At 42.8% G+C, this 14,445-nt stretch overlaps 1 long non-coding RNA gene across 1 annotated transcript in view; it reads right to left on the bottom strand.

Moving 5' to 3' along the window:
* Positions 1–3,491: 3,491 nt before the first annotated feature.
* LOC146785440 (uncharacterized) overlaps positions 3,492–14,445 on the bottom strand; it is a 29,787-nt gene continuing 18,833 nt past the window's right edge. The window contains exon 3 of the long non-coding RNA XR_014970652.1: positions 3,492–6,769. This is a non-coding gene — a long non-coding RNA (uncharacterized LOC146785440). The remainder of the gene's footprint in view (positions 6,770–14,445) is intronic.

Below are 14,445 nucleotides of genomic sequence, written 5' to 3'. Positions count from 1 at the left end.
CCAACGACCCCAATAATTTTTAATCGGGGGGAGGTTGAAAAAGCAATCAAAGAAACATTAAAGAATAAAGCCCCGGGCCCAGACGGTGTCCCCGCTGATCTATACATGAACTCACCGACCTTTTGGGCAAAAATTTTAACTAATGTTTTTAATGCATCTGTTTGTAATCCTTTCCCAGTCTCTTGGTCCACCTCGGTCATAGTCCCGATTTTTAAATAAGGTCAGCGCATGGACCCCTCTTGTTATAGGCCCATTTCCCTGTTAGACTCTGCCGTTAAAATCATGGGCAGAGTCCTCCTATTTAGACTCAGGGAAAATGTGGAGAGGCTAGGGGTGCTCTCTAATTTACAATATGGCTTTCGAGAAAAAAGGGGTACCATGGACCAATGCTTAAACTTACATCTTTTAATAAGCAAGTATACAGTGGCAAAGGACGGGTCCTTATTTATGGCATTCATGGACCTATCTTCGGCCTTTGACATGGTGAACAGGGCCAAGCTTTGGAGGATCCTACATGATATTGGCATTGATTCCCCACTGATTAACTTTCTAGCGGCCCTACACAAAAAGCTTTTTGCCACCATTAGGGTAAACCAAGAGGGAAGATGCACTCGACACTTTAGTTCAGAGAGGGGGGTTAGACAAGGTTGCATTTTGGCCCCCCTCCTTTTTACTATTTATATAAATGCCCTGGATAGCTTCCTAGGTACCACTAGGGCAGATTTCCTGTGTGTAGGAGCTTTATCAATCCCCGTTCTCCTATACGCGGTTGATGCTGTCTTACTGGCCCGCACTGGGGTGGGCCTGCAAAGGATGCTGGACTCTTTTGCCTCTTTTATGGACCAGTTAGACCTGAAGGTGAACATTAATAAATCTCACACCATGGTCGTGGGAAGAAGTAGCCGCAGCTGTAAATTAAAAACCTTTCATTGCAAGGGGGCTGAGGTGACAAGGGTTCGCACCTTTCCATATCTAGGCGTTCTCTTTGATTATAAGGGTTCTTGGGGCCCCCAAATTAAGTTAAAAAGCATTTCTATGGCAAGGTCCACCAGTGCTCTTTTGGGTTACTCAAAAAGGTTGGGGGCGAGACCCATGGAGGCACTGATAAAAGTATACAATGCTAAATGTTTGTCCATCGTTTTGTATGGTGCCCCGTTGTGGGGCCACGTAGCCCAAGTTCAAATACAAAGAGTTGAAAACAGGTTTTTGAGATCCCTCCTGTCTGTCCCCCAATCCACCCCCACATTTAGTACTCATACAGAGGTGGGGATTGGATATATTACGGACAAGTTGAGGGTGGCCCCCCTGGTTTGTTGGGCAAAAACATGGTTAAATAAGGAAATTACGTTCAACCATGCCATACTTACAGACATTATTGCCATGGAAAATGCCAAAAGGATCCCCTGGGTTGAGTATGTGAGAAAGTCTTTTGCTGATCTAGGTCGTCCAGAGCTCTTTACGTCCCCGGAGAATATTGTCAAGAAGGACATCCTATGGATCAGGGCTACTTTTCTAGAAGAGGCAAGGTTGACCCGGGAGGAGATGGAGCTTAAAAAACCAGTTGTGAGACAGAACTATGTTCTGGTCACCTCGCCCTCCCTGGAGCCATATTTACAGCTCGTAACTAAACCTTTTCATAGATTTCTACTGACCAGGTTTAGACTTAACCTAATTCACTACTCCCTGGGGAGTTTCCCTGTGTGGGCCAAACCTGAATGTAGTACGCCTGCAGGTGCGACAATTTCTCAACCCAAGATACCCTGCATTTTATCATGTTTTGTAGTTTTTACTCTGAAATGTGGAAAAAATATCTGCTCCCACTTTTAAAAGAGAAAGGTTTTATCCAAGTTAGACCAGCCCTAATACATTTACAGATGCTGAGTAGCACCCGCGATATTTTTTATGTGGCCAGCTTCTTGGTGGCAGCTATGAGGCTTAAGAACAAAAAAATGTCTTCCTCTGGGGAGATTGATTGTTAATTTGTACAATTGGGGTTTTTGTGTTTCTTTTAATTGTATTTTGTGGCTCTGTATGAATCCTGCTCCTTGCACATAGAATGACTTCCTACTTTTATAACTTCTTTTATTATTGTTTTTATCATACTTGTTTTATTCAAATTTTTATATGCTATTTACCAATGAATTGTATTTGTTAGTAATTTTGTGTGATTGCCCATTGCTTTTATGATTTTAATTAATCGAAATAAAGTGCTTTGACTGACTGACTGACTGACTATCTCACCCAGAGTTCCCTAAAGAGAGAGACATACATGTCTACAAGGGACACCTCATTCACACGTAAATGCAGCCACTGCACACCAACACGGATGTTATGTAAAAATTACTATGCGACTTGCATACTGATCTTGTATTCCTTCCCTCCTCTTGTGCTTTGTCCCTTTAAATTTGCAGGTTATAATTTAGCAAGTGCGCATGTGCACAGACACACACACAAACACATGAGGTGGCGAGAGGTGAATATTGAGGCTGATATCAGACTACAATGTTAGATCATGCAGTGAAATAGCCCCAAAGTTCACATATACTTTCAATTACCAAAGTGTCTCTCGTGCTGTGATGAGAATGGTTTTCCATAAAAGTTGGTAGACTGGGATAAAATGCCGCTTTTTCATGTGTGGGGCTAGTGCCCTTACATCTTTGGAGTACTTTAGATCAAGTTGAAACAACACATTACATTTTATGTGCATGGCTCCCCTCCTGTCAGATGTGGGTTTAGAGGGGGGCAACTTTTTTACTTTTTGCAGTTTCAATTTTTTTTTATTTTGATTGTGCCCTAAGACAACTTAAGTAATGAAATATTCTATTGGTTGTTTGATTCAAGAAACAAAATCTGTAAACATTATTTTCAGTGACAAACAATTCTAAATAGTAATGTCTACACTGTGGTGGTGAGCAGCGAGAATTTACAGGTGTGCAAATGGTCAGAGGAATTTATGTTTATTGGATGTATGATTTTAAGCAAAAACTCAGAATATCATTATATTAGTGTAGTGTCTATTGATCTAAAATAAATAGAATTATTGCTAGCTACTTTGTATGTGGTCATTATTTGTTTCCGTTTGGGATTGGGCATAGGTACCTAGTTAGGAAAGTTTCAAAGGAATGAAACTCATGTCTTAGTTGATGTCCATTGGAAAGACTTTGGGGTTTCATATTGCAATCTCCCCTCCACATCCAGCAGTTTGTAAACCAGCCCACAATGTCCACACGAAACATCTCAATAGAAACAGTGACTAGTTGCTTGTGCTAGATCCAATTCATTCCCTGATGCCCGTAGCAAGTATACAAGATGTTGATTGGGCGGAGGGTCTCTAAAACTCAACCCCTTAGTATAGTAATCAAACAGCATCCCCTACTGGTAGTATGGGACTTTGATAGTCAACTTGAAAGGCTGAAGGAGAGCTAGCTTTCAGAAGTTATTGACATTTCATAAAGCAATTCAATTCTATAATTACGACAGAGAGGATGGTATGCAGCTAGAAAGGTTTATTTTCAGAATATTAGTTTATTATAATCATCAAAAATTAACAAGGATAACTAAAAGATATGATCACAGACAAGAAGTTAAGATACTCATGCACCCTGAATCAAGATGTTGTAAAGCACAGAATTCATATTCGCAATATGTAAAGAATACAAATTATCCAAATTGAGAGTTCCATAAAGAAAGTAGTTCTAGCTATATTATGAAATGAAAGTACAGAAGGGGATAACATATGAATATTGTATATGCAAAGGGTGCAGTCTAAAATATGCTGCTCCAATGTCAATTAATTAAAGCATAATAAACTCATGTCATGGTAATTACAACCTTTCTTATTTGATCATCTCTTCGGGGATGTGAGAGTTGATAAAGCAGAGCTAGTTCCATGCTAGATGGTGCATATTTCCTTCCGTGTACCTTTCCGATTGTTGACTTCTTCAGTTTGCAAAGAGTTCCGATTTGTGCCTTTTCCTTCACCTGGATTCTTTAGGATGGAAATAGTGCCAGGCACCTTTCAATACTGAGTAAATTCTGCCTCCCACTGCCTTTCACTGGGCCACAGCGGTCTGGCTCTAAACACCTTTTTTGGGATGAGTTAGCAAAATATTTATCAAGCTATCTAGCCTTACAGTTCAGTGTGGACCCCTCATCGTGGGGTGGGACCAAAAGGGGTTTGCATATGGCTGGTTCCTTTCTGTAGTAGCAGAGATGAGCTAACACATGATGGACTGTAATGTGGTCCAGAGATATTACAGAGGTGCAATTAATTCAAACATTCCTTCTTTTACTGTTTGGGCTATCTAAATGAGCCCCCCTAAGTAGAAAGGGTATGCCCAGGCATGGGTCACAAGAGAGATATTTCATAGGACTCAAGCTTTAATTCACTTATGAATCCCAGCAAAGCCGAAATTTATCTTGGGTTGCTTGAATTCCCTAGTTCAGTTTCAACCTTTCTTTGCAGCAGGGGTTAGTAATGATTTGCATATGGCTCGTCCTTGTATGTAATGGCACTGATGAGCTAAAAACTGTTTAGAAAGCAGCCCAGTTTACTTACCAGGGGTTTATGAGGGTGTGTGGGAGGAATGGGTTGGAATGGATACTAATTATAGGGTGTTTCAAATGCAAAGTGTCGCACTGGAAAAACAATGAAAATCTTAAGGTGCAGATTTAATGACATTTTTAATGTGCAGAATTCTTCAACAGTGGTGGGCAATTCAATGGATATTCACCACAGTGGGACAGGCAGTATGCACTTATGTACAAGAGTTGTAGCCAGGGGTGGCTCCTTCATTATGGCGGAGAAGCATTGCACCCCTCCGCCCCCCTGCTGAAAGCCAGCAGAGGCAAAAGACAAAAATAAAAAGATAATAAAACATTTTTATTATCATTTTATTTTTCGTCCTGCTTGCTGTGAGTCGATGGCTACCCACACTAACGCTGCAGCACCAGGGAGGAGGGGGGAGTGGTGGGAACTGCTAAGTGCGCATGACGGTTTGGCCGGCCGTCTGGGGCCAGCAAAACCATCATGCGCACTTGGCCTGGCTCCTCCCCAGCTGTGTTATACAGCTTGGTGGAGAAACCAACACAGGCTGTCAGTCTATGTCTGATCGTGAACCGAGGCGCTCAGACCAATCCCAGCGCTGCTCACATGCTGAGAGTAGTATTCTCAGCATGACAGCAGCACTGGGATTGGGCACTGGGAGGCTCAACAGTGTGCAGCAGTTCCTGGATGGGACACGTGGATCTGGAGCAAGGGGGCAGCCATCGGAGCAGGTAAGGGAAATTTCTTTACTTAAAATTCTTTTATTTTTTGTTTGTGTTCCCCCTACAACCACCCCACCACTTCTCAATATGAGTGGGCGCCACTGGTGGTAGCCTGCACATTAGGAATTTGATCAGCAGGGCTCAGTGGCAGCAAGTTCAGAAAAGATAAACCAGCTCATTAATGATTTTTTTAGTTTGAGATAATTGCCCATGTAGCCACAGAGGTGCCGATTTATATGGCGGTGGTATATATACTGTGTTGCAACAGCGCAGATCATGCATACCACCATCATGAAGGTCTGCCTGCCAGTCCTTCAGTTTGGCTCATCACAACCATAGCCAAACCACTCTGATGGCCCGACGGACTAACGGCTGTCTGAGAAATGGCTATAAGTCACCCTACCCAATAAGGATAGGCAGACATTTAGACATTTATTTACTGTCCGTCACCGCTAGACCAGAGGTGGCAGTGGGGGACTGTAAAAACCCAATAATGACCCACCCCCCCATGTGAGATGACTCTCATCCTGAGGGGAGAATAACTTTTTGTATTTTAAAAAAAGAAAATCCTATTTTGGGATTTACTTTTTGGAATTAAAAAATGAATAGTGTTTGGTGCAGGGTTGTGCCATGCTGACGTAGCCATGCACCAAATGGCAAAATTCATTGACAGGAACCCCCATGACAGCAGTTCCTGCCAATGCCTTATAAATGACCATTTGCTTGGCTATAAATGAGTCCCTAAATTCTCAATGATGCATATATGTTTTTGTTCTACTGGTGTGACTGAAATATAATTAATGAGGATAACTGAATGACAGCAAACATGAGCAGCGCCGATTTTGGGCTTGATGCCCTCTTTCTTTCCCCATGAACTCTATGCCATCCTTATTATGGTATGTCCATCTTCTTTCAATGTGTGCTTAGATTTCCAAATGTCCATCTTGATATTGTTCACAGTCACATCAATCATTGTCACCACAGCATTTTGCAGTAGATTCTCTGGTGCGGAGTGGGTACTTTGAGCCTTTAACTGGGCAATTTGGGTCAGGGAGTTTTGTTTAAGGCTTCAAGGGAATTGGCTAATTCTGAAAAAAGATGAAAGATTCTCTCCGAGATCATCTGGTAGAGATGGATTCATGATACAGTTATTATTGCGAGATATTGTCATTTCAGTTGGCTGGAAACGATTAGGGTGTTGCTTAGTGCAGGGCTGGTTTATGAATCAAGAGATGAAGGCTTGAAAAAACTGATCTATAGATGACAAATCAAAATTAACTTGGTATATAGAGGTATCTGGCGTGGGAATTTCACGTTTTGGTGCACTTCCTTCATAATATATATACACACGCCTGAATTCCCAGCTTGAGCTTCCACCACTAGCCACCTGACTGTTTCACAACGGTGACTATGGTTGACATGGGCTCTATGCCATAGTAGCCAAATGTTTTCTTTTCTTCCAGCTGCTTGCTTTCAAATACAAATCTGAAGTCACCACAGCCTGTGGACAAAAAAAGATCACATTTAGTGAAACAAGCAATACACATAAATATCTCTCAATGCAATGATTGTGTTCTCTGTGTATTATACTGTGTACAGTGATCCTCTAGGTGGTACCTGACCCTATATCTGTATTTAACTAATAGCTAAATAAAGGTCATAATTCACTCTCCTGAGACCTTTTAATAATGTGGGAGCAGAAACATTACTAAGAAATTGTTTGAACTGTAGCCTGAGTAGCCATGTTTCTGTTCTTATCATCTGATTGGTTACATTGACGTACAACTGGTCCCTTATACTGTGTGATTAGATTTGCTAGTAAGGAAGCATGATGGTCAGGGAATGGTCTACAATGCATTGGCAGTGAAACAAAGCTACAGTTCACTGTTAATTGTAAAAATGAGATGAACGAAAACGTGCAGAGTTCAAAGAAACTATATTTTTAAAACCTGTAATGTTCAGAGACCAAAAATGGTATCCAACTGCATAAAGTAATATGGAAATGGGAGGAGTTAAATACCGAGCTGCAGAAACAGCTTAACAAATAGCTAGGACTCTGTTTCAGGCCCACACTCTTTCAATGACCTTTCAGTTACCCCTTTATTAGGGTGACTGATGGCTATTGCTACCTGTAGTGTGAATTACCTGAGTGTGAATACTGTTCTTTAAGCTCCCACAAGTAATGTTCTTCTTCTGACTGAGCGGGACGCTCACGCCTGCCCAATTGCACATTGCACCAGCACTTTTCCCGGGGGCCGCCGCACCAGCACCTGATCGGGGGCAGCCGGAGGACTAAAATTCCCAGCGGTCCTTGCGCCTGGATGCTCAGTGTCACGTCGCACGCGCCAGAGGCGCTGAAAAGAACCCATGTGCTCCAGCAGCGCAGGACGAGCGCGGGCGTGCCCGGGCATGCCCGGGCCAAGGGCGGGCCCATCTGCACCCGTCAGAGCCCAGAGGAGGCTGGGCTGGGCCCCTCCCTTATATCGACGCATCTTCCTGCAAGAATGGTTAAGCGGAAACATCCTTGTGGCCAGGATCATGGGAGTGCTAGAGTGAAGGTACCCAGGAACTCTGCCTCCATTATATCTTATTTGACCTCTGCAGTGGGTGTGTTGAACAAGGAAATCCAAATTTCGGAGGTTGAACTGGGCCTTAGCTCTGATAACCCAGAGAGTACTACCTTACCAACTATCCCCACTAAAAATCCTGTCTCCATTGAGCTAAGAGTGTTGATAACTAAACAAGGAACCATAGGAGAAGGTACCCCACACTGAGGGATGCTAAGGGGGCAGAGGGAGATACGTGGGAAGATACCCCCAGAGAGGGAGCACCCCTGCAGAAGGCCCATCCAACCTACCCTGGGTTAAAGAGGGGAAAAAAAGACCAGGTAAATCTGGACAGTTATCTACTGAGATGACCTCCAAGATGACAGCCAATCAGGTCGCAGACCTGGATTCTTGTGTCCAATTAGCTGTTCGGAAAGCCATGGTGGAAATTTTTGATTCACGACTGGAGTCTGTACTTTCGAACATCGTTAAAGATATTACTGACTCATTGAACACTTCTGTAAAAGGGATTATGGTGAAATTAGAGCCTCTAGAGACCTATTTAAGGGGCCAAAAGAACACTTCTAAAATTGATAATAATAGCGTCACCTCTCAGGCCCAAACGTTGCCAACTGTTAAATGTAGGGAGGGAGGCCCTGTTACTCAAATGCCACAAAAGAACAAGTCAGGATTAAATCCTATTTCCAACGTAGATGCTACCTTAGGGAGACAGGCAGAGGGCATCACACATTGCCATACTGAGACAGCCCCATGTTCAACAACGAGACTCTGAATCAGAGTAGGCCCTGTGATAATATAGTGATTAATAAAGTGATGCATGGCTGTAGACTCAACCTGCCCCCAGAGGCCAGTCCTTTAGCCGCCAGACTTACAGGGGTTCCCCCACTTAGAGAGCATTGCTTGGAAACCGCAATGGAGCTGCTACGTAAAACAAAATATTGGTGTGATCAATATTCCAGGAGCAGGCCCACAGTCTCCTCACATATTACAATGGCAAGACGAGTGGGGTGGGTTGGTTACAGACCCAAACAGGTTGTTGGAGACTGTATTGTCATTAATTTTGACAGTGCAGACATAGCGGGCAGTTATTTAGGGATGGCTCCAAGTAGGCTTAGGCCCTTAGCAGTCAGATGGGGTTGCTCTACTCTCCGTCCAAGCCCCATGGAGGAGATTTGCGCTGACACATCTAATGGGAGCTCAGTATGTACCCCGAAAGTACCAATCCTGTCTACTGGGAAAGCTGAAGAAGGATATAGTATAGCCTGTGAAAATAGTTTCCTCCCCCTGTCCCTACTAGGTGAAAATAATTGACTGGAGCAGCCTTGCTGCCAACAAAGCCTCACTAGCGAATCTACTAAAGGGCAGGGGATAGAAAAGAATAAAACCCATAATTGTAAGATCATCAATTGGAACATTGGGGGCCTGAGAAGTAAAAAAAAGATGATCCATGGTGGATTAATTTCCTAAAAGAATATGATATAGTATCCTTACAGGAGACTTGGGACATGTAAAACAACTTCTGGGTGGATGGTTTCAAATCAGACAATGTACTCAGGTCTGTGAGTTGAACTGCCATGTAGATGATCTTTTAAGGCCGGAGAACTCCTCCACTTCCCACTTTGAGCATACTCGGCATGGGGAATGTCTGGAGGAGCTCTTGGCCACAGTTGACCTTTTTGAGCCAAGTGTCAACGATTCAGATGAGAGGATTCCCACCTTTAAAGCACAAGGGTGTGACACTATTATAAATTTCATATTTATCTCCCCTACTTTACAATCTCAAGTACTTTTTTACAATGCCAGGTGGTCCCATTTCAGTGATCACAATCCAGTAATTCTTGTGTTGGGCAAGGGTTGTGGTCTAAAAGGGAAAGCAAAAAAGTTAGGAGGAGACACAGGCTTGAAAACCTCTGATCAGGGACGGAGGCTGAAATGGGCCAAAGTAATATAGGATCTTTTCTTTCAGGACCTCTGTGTGAAGGTTGATGACAAGATTGTAAGTTGCCTTGAAAATTTCACACAGGGGAAGAAGGTAATTATTGACTTTGAAGGTATCTGTGCACAGGTAGTGTCTGAGCTTTTTTTACCATCCAGACCTAGGCATAATAATGGCGAGAGCTGGTTCGATAGTAATTGTTCAGAAGCTCACCGAAATCTGATGACAGCTCTGAAACAGGTCCCACGACATATGGCCCACATAGCAGCGTTAAGAAAGCAGTATAAGCTTGCTTTAACCATACGTAAAAAGGAAATAAAGGAGGACGCATGGAATGCTTTATTAGCAGTGGAGGTCCTAAAAGATAGTTCTAGATTCTGTGCTATTGTGAATAAACCCTTCTTCTCTGGTACAGAGAATGTCCCTCTGGAATGTAACATCACAGAAGACCAATGGCTTTCTAATTTTGAAGCCATATACGAGGCCACTGATATGTTGGATGTACTTGAAAGTTTAGAACATAGGAGGGAATCACCCAAAATTCCTTTTAATGAGGACGAAGTAGAACAAGCAATAAGCCAAATGTCCAGTAAAAAGGCCCCTGGTCCAGACGGTGTCCCGGCCGACTTATACAAACAAAATCTAACCTTCCGGACCAAAATTCTGACAAATGTCTATAATGCGTCAAGCCAGCAGGGGCTTTCTGTCATCATGGTCGTTGTCTACTATTATTCCAGTTTTTAAAAAAGGGCTGAGAGGAGGCCCACGATGCTATAGGCCGAAATCGTTAATCGATTCGGCGGTAAAAGTCTTAGGGAGAGTGATCTTAATCAAATTAATGGACTGGCTGAATGAAAATGAGGTTTTAACGAACCTCCAATATGGTTTCAGACGTGGGAGGGGCAATCTGGACCAGTGCTTAAATTTACTTTTAATAGCAGGAAAATATACATTAGCCAAAGCAGGGACGTTACAGCTGGCTTTTATGGATCTCTCCTCTGCATTCGACCTGGTAAATAGATCTAAACTTTGGCTTATTCTACTTGAAATCGGAATAGACTCGTCTAGTTCACTTCTTAGCTGACTTACATAGGGATCTCTCCGCAAGGGTGAGGGTCAACCAAGAAGGTAATTACACACTGCACTTTAAATCTGGTAGAGGTGTGCGTCAAGGATGTATTTGAGCCCCATTGCTTTTTACTCTGTATAAAAACAACCTAGGAAAGTTTTTAGACTCGGCCAGCTTATATATACCGTGAGTAGGGGACAGGGTCATCCCTGTGCTCCTATACACGGACGAGGCTGTTCTATTAGCTCGTACAGCTATAGGACTCCAGAGGCTTTTGGATTCCTTTGGGGCCTATTTGAAATCACTTGACCTAGTGGTCAACATAGCTAAATCACCTACTATGACTATTGGCCAGAAATATAAAAGATCCAAATCATTTTATTGTGAAGGTGTAGAGCTGACCAGGGTGACCTCTTTTACCTATCTAGGGGTACTATTTGATGAGAGGGGCTCATGGGTTCCCCAACAGAAAGCAAAACTAAACGCAATGACAAGGTCTACGGCTGCAGTACATGGTTTTGCACAGCGTTTAGGGGCCAGGCTGATCGAAGCCATGCTTAACATCTATAGGACTAAATGCATAGCTACTGCACTGTATGGATCGTCCATCTGGGGTTACAAACCATCGGAGGGTGTACAGACAGTGGAAAATACGTTTTTACGTACCCTCCTGTCCGTCCCTCAATCTACCTCAACTTTTCTGATACATCAATAGACAGGTGTTAGATACGTATCAGACTTGCTGAGGTTGGCATCGGTGGTATGCTGGCTTAAGACGTGGCTTAACCCAGAGTTAGCCCTGAATCACAAGATCATTAGGGACCGTATCGCCCTGGAGCGAGCCAACCGTATCCCATGGTTATATTATATTAAGCATATTTTAAATAAACTAGGGCGCCCAGATCTCTATGACTTCCTGGACAAAATAAAAACAGATAATTTGGCCTGGGTAAAAACACATTTGTTTAGCCTAATGATGGTGGAGAGAGAGGAGACTAAGTTATAGAAACCCTCAGTAAAAGCCTATTTTTTGTTAAAAACCTCCCCTCAGATTGAACCCTACCTGAGAATTGTCACAAAGCCCTTCCACCGCCTGCTTTTAACTAGGTTTTGTTTTAATCTAACTAATTTCTTTTTAGGTAATCAGCAAGGCTGGAGTAGGGTGTGTGATTTAGGTCCTTACACTTGTGATAATTTTTCGAATCAAGACACTATGCACTTTATTATGTCCTGTGAGCATTACAATGTTATTAGCAGGAGGTTTTTAATCCCTATTCTAAGGCTTTATACAGGTAAAACCCGCCTTACTATATCTTCAGTTGCTGAATGACCCATGGGAGATTTTTACCATTGCAAGTTTTTTAGTTGCAGCTGTTAGACTTAGGAAAAAACGGCACACCATGACAAATATTTAAAGTTGATCCACTTTACCTACATGATGATCTTTTTTATTGCTTTTATGCTGGTGTTTTTAACTATGACCTATTTTTATTAGGGTGATTTACCGCTATATATAAACTATTGGATGCTAGGGCTTTTAAGTGATGTAATGAATTCTGTCTCTGTAACATTTTTTCTTTTTTAGATCGCCTATATTCATTGATGATTTTTATTTTAGATGTTTTTATTGTGTATTGTATGTCTATATATGTATTGTACTTTTATGGTTTTTATTAACCGAATAAAGTGTTTTTTAAATTCAATGAAATGACTGTGCAAGTGAAAATTGCGCTGGTTTTCCCCAATCTATATGCAATGTGTCAGCTACTAAATAAAAACAGATGCCGCCTTATTGAGCCTCTTTACACCAAGCATTACAAACCCAATAATTCTTATCAGTAAAAACTATTTGCTTTGTCAAATATTTTTAGGTAGACGGCTGCGATGCGGATACATGCATTTCTGGCAGCCATTTTTGAATGGATTTGTTCAGATAATATGATCCCATGATTTCTTGGTGCTCACTTCACAAGCCTGCACTTGAGCACTGTCAGGATGTCATCCTGAAATGGGTAAAAACCCATTTCAAGATTGACGACCACCAATAGCACGCCAAACACACATTCTTTTTTTATTTCGTGGGAAATGGGGATGAAAGGGATGACAATAATGGGGTGGTTAGGGACCTACAGCGGAGCGGATGTGGTGAAGGAGGGATATTTTTTTTAAAAAGGGCGGGACAGAGAAAACAACACATAGATCTAAGAGGGTCGGGAAAATTGCAAAGGAGGCAGCACAAGGGAGAGAGGACAAGAAAACACTTGTAGTTCCATAGAGTGATTAAAAGGAAATAAAAAAATACTTCCCTTAATGCACGTAACATCAGTGGCAGAAGGATACAAATCAACCAATCAAGACACTGAATAACACCAGATAAACATGCCCTTTATGGAAGCTCCTTCAACTGCATTGGCACCGATTTGTTCATGTTTTATGTGTATGTTTTGATGGTAAATTGAGTCTGAATTAATTGCATTGAGATACGTTCATGTCGCCGCAGAAAGGTTTTGTTTGTGTGCTCGATCCATATGCATCATATATTAATAGTAAAAAAAGACTACTGTTTTATTGACATGGTTTGAGCATTACGACCAATTTCAAAGATTTAAGTCACATGTGTTTCTTTAGAAACAACTTTCTAAACAGTAGTGAAAGTCAAATTTGTAATGTGCACCATTCCAAACATGAGAAGCTTAAAGTCGCACGCGCATTTTGATTGTCATCATTTTATCACCCGTTAGTAAAAATTCATGCTGATTGCAGTATTTTACATTTTTGATCTGATTGTCAAAGATGTTAACTGCAAACTGAGCTAGCATTAGCCGTTCACAATTGTAATGGTATACATCAATTAATTAAAACTTTAATTTAATTTTTTAGTGAGTGTGAGGCAAACACATACAATGCTTGTATACTGACATGAGACAGTCAGGTTGTGAGAAACTACCTTAGCAGAGGTGTTAGACGGACCGGGAGGGTCGGCCGAGGACAAGGGGAGAGGTCTCCGGGGAGAGCCGTCTCCAGCGATCGTACAGATAAATAACTTCCCCCCCCACAGACAGACACCACACAAGGAGAAGATTTAGTGTTCTTTATAGGCAATTTCTTACGGTACGATGGAAGGTACAAGGAGGTCTGGACTCAGGGGTCCCCTCGATTCAAGTCTCTCAAGATGGGGAAAGGGGGTAGCGGGACAGTCTGGTTACCAGTCTTGGTAGTTGAGGTGGTATGGTGGATAGCTCACAATCCTCGAGCTTGGTGTTCTAGCTGGGACGGGCCGCGGCAGCGCCAGCAGGTCCCGGTGAAGATGGTCGATACACGGTCCGCGGCAGCGCCAGCAGGTCCCGGTGAAGATGGTCGATGCACGGTCCGCGGCAGCGCCAGCAGGTCCCGGTGAGGATGGTCGTTACAACGGGCCGCGGCAGCGCCAGCAGGTCCCGACGAGGATGGGTGTTGCAGAAGGCCGCGGCAGCGCCAGCAGGCAGGACGATAGTTCACAAGATAGGGCTACGGCAGCACCAGTAGTCCGTCAAGGCTGAGTTCTCTCGGTGTCTCTCGACTCCAGGATACAACTGCCGTCCTGCTCCGGAGCTGCCCTAGTTATA

This window comes from Triturus cristatus, chromosome 11 (genome assembly GCF_964204655.1).
Source record: "Triturus cristatus chromosome 11, aTriCri1.1, whole genome shotgun sequence".
In the NCBI taxonomy this organism is placed as follows: Eukaryota; Metazoa; Chordata; class Amphibia; order Caudata; family Salamandridae; genus Triturus; species Triturus cristatus.
This window is presented reverse-complemented; position numbering and strand designations above follow the sequence as displayed.